Source organism: Anneissia japonica, unplaced genomic scaffold (assembly GCF_011630105.1).
Source record: "Anneissia japonica isolate Jap-2015-1 unplaced genomic scaffold, ASM1163010v1 scaffold6406_len342834_cov151, whole genome shotgun sequence".
Taxonomy (NCBI): Eukaryota; Metazoa; Echinodermata; class Crinoidea; order Comatulida; family Comatulidae; genus Anneissia; species Anneissia japonica.
Window position 1 is genome coordinate 297,215 of NW_022738763.1, and position 3,032 is coordinate 300,246.

A 3,032-nucleotide genomic window follows, 5' to 3' on the forward strand; every position below is an offset into this window, starting at 1 on the left:
ATTACTTTTAATCTCTCTGTTTATGTATATTTCCTTTGTTACTTGTTTTATGTATTGGGGATCCCTAATGGTCAGCTCCGGCTGGATGGACCACCCTCGTAAAATATTGTTAAAATAAATATATAAATAAAATCATTATTATTATCATTATTATTATTATTACCAACTATTATTACCAATGTATTGTACTGTTTAACCTTTTTAAAACAATTATGGCAATGTGTCAATTTCTTATTTAAAGTTTTTTATTACTTAATTTTTTCACTTAATTTTAAAATTTTAGCTTTTAAATTTTAACTTTCATTATAATGACTGTAATCCTTTTTGAAGTCTTACTGTTGTTTCTTGTTTTATTTGTATTTTATGTTTTGTATATAATATATAGATTTATTTTATGTGGGAATAACTGACTCGTGAGTCATAGTGACTTTTGTCGCTTTAGTTTTTTCCTGACCATCTGTTTTGTTGTTTGTTCTCATTCTTGTTCTTTTGGTCGAATAAATAAATGAAATGAAAATACAGTTGAATCACCACATTCTTAATACCAAAAATGAGTTGCTTCAATTGTCTTCAGGAGAATAATATTGAAGCAACTCAATCGAAACGTTGCGACCTTCTCAACTACAACAGTTCTTTTCAGAACTACTTACGTAGTGTACCGCAAGCTTCAAAATATATAAACTAAATAAATATCTGTAATAACATAAAATGAAACAAACTCTTAAAAAAGTGATACAAGCCATTATTGATTCTATATTTCAAACTTTATTAGTTCATCTTCAGAAAGATTGTCGTGAAACCTAACCTTGGCTAAATACACATATCAGATAATTATAAACAGTTGGCATTAAAGAAAGCAGGGTGATTAAATATTAAAAATATACAATAATGTTTACATAGGGATGTGGTATGTGGTGGGAACACAATAATGAACCTAAAGTGTGATAATGTAATTTAGAATATATATGCTGCTGATTCCTGATTTTCTGCTGTCTATGCCTAAAGGTAGTGGATTAAACCCATAACGCCATTGAAATTTTCATAGGGCTAGCGACATGTATACCTCGACCTAATATGCATCTTGAAGTAAGGACATAATTTCTCAACGTCATATAACCTACGTACCCAACACCTAAATTGCACATCCTGGGTTTGATATTCCTCTTTCCTAATGACTTGTAGTACAGTTTGTATAAAACATACTCCAAATAAGTAAGACTTGTCATTTAATTTTTCAGGTTCGAGCCATGCTGCTTCATTTAAGCAGGTTGCAATTCCAGGTACAATCTCATATTTATTTTATTATCAACCCTTTATCATATATTTGCTTAGGATCATTGCTTCCTAATGACTCTGATAGGAAAAACCTAATTAATACAGTAGACCTACTTTTTTGTTTGTAGTCAGTCTAATGGAGGTATAGTCTTGGTATTATACCTGTTTATTAAACTGTTGGAAGACGTGGGTATGATATGAATTGAAAGTATGATTACCAAGTGTAATACAGCTGTTGTAGTCCTATGGTAGTAGATAAGGTCTAACAAATGTTCCCATGTTCAAACTGTTAAAATTCCATGTTTCAGTTTTGTTGATAGGTAGGCCTAGGCTCACTAAAGACATTTTCCATAATTATTGCATCCTCCTATTGATATGTCAGTCCATAGTGCATAAAAGCACATGTGCACAAACATTTACTTTGCATACAATTTTTTAAATGGAAGGGGAATGTCAAGCTAACAAAGGCCTGTTCATGTTAAAGTTAGTTTGTCTTAGAGGGCCTCTCTTAAGATAGAGAGATTCACTTTCTAGCAATATTTGATTATAACATCCATACAAAATTGCACATCTACTAAATGCAAATATAATATGATATTGATATGTTATTTCTTTTTCAAAGGAATGACAGTTAAGCAATTCAATGTTCTTAAAATGGATGTCTCCAAGTGGTATGACAGCAACAGATGTCTTCCTATGTTGAAAGTGTTGTTCAGAGATCATGTCGAAATTGGGAGACTATCAGGAATAACTAACACAATGGAATTACTGAATGAATTGGTTACACATAATCATTTGCATTTAAAAGATATTGGTATTTTGTGTGATACCATCATCATAACTGAACATGTTGGTCTTCATCAAAAGATTGTAGAAAGACTACGATCATTCCCAGATGTTAAGGATGGAATCATTACAAAACGGTTCACAAATCACAGACGAAAACTAATGAAATGTGGGATGAAACTGACCTCAGCCGATGTGAGGGAAATTGATGGATTGCATAATATGCCTCTTAAAAAATATACTGACAGTTGGAGTATGATCACTGATTTTGAAAACAGAATGGAAATCATTGACGGAGATATGAAGGAATTCATTGATTCATTGGAAATCCTTGAAATCCATCATGCATTGAATGCACTGAAAGATGGTAATTTTTTTTATATTTTCAGATGACATTCAAAATATGCCGTTATTTGTAGGCCTAGGGCTACTGAAATGTAATAAATACTTTTTTTCATCTAATATTTCCTTCTATTCTTTTCTTTGCTTTTTCTTTTCATTCTGTTTCATCTTTTCTTTTTCCTTCTTACATCTTATCTTTTTCTTTTCATCTTGTCTTTCATTTCCTTTCTTTTCATCTTTTCTTTCCCATATATTATGTGTTTTCTTATCCTTTTTTTAAAGATAATAAAAAAATAATTACGAATTAAGAGACGTTTACCGTATAGTTTCAAAACAAAATTTTTTTTTTTCTCTTTTGTGGGGATTTCACCCACCTTTATTTCTTTCTCTTTTTGTTATTTTTTACATTTTTTTTTTGTCATCAACGACATAAAAAATATCAAGAATCAAGGAAATTAAAATTAAATTGCACAGGATATGGGGGTCAGTCCACCATGGCTGACTAAATGGTTCAACTTCGGTTTTACCTGCATTATCATTTACGTTAACATTCTAAATTAAATCATTATCTCAAAAACAATTTTTGAAAAAGTGCATCCATTCAGAATTGTGTATACGATTTAGAACAC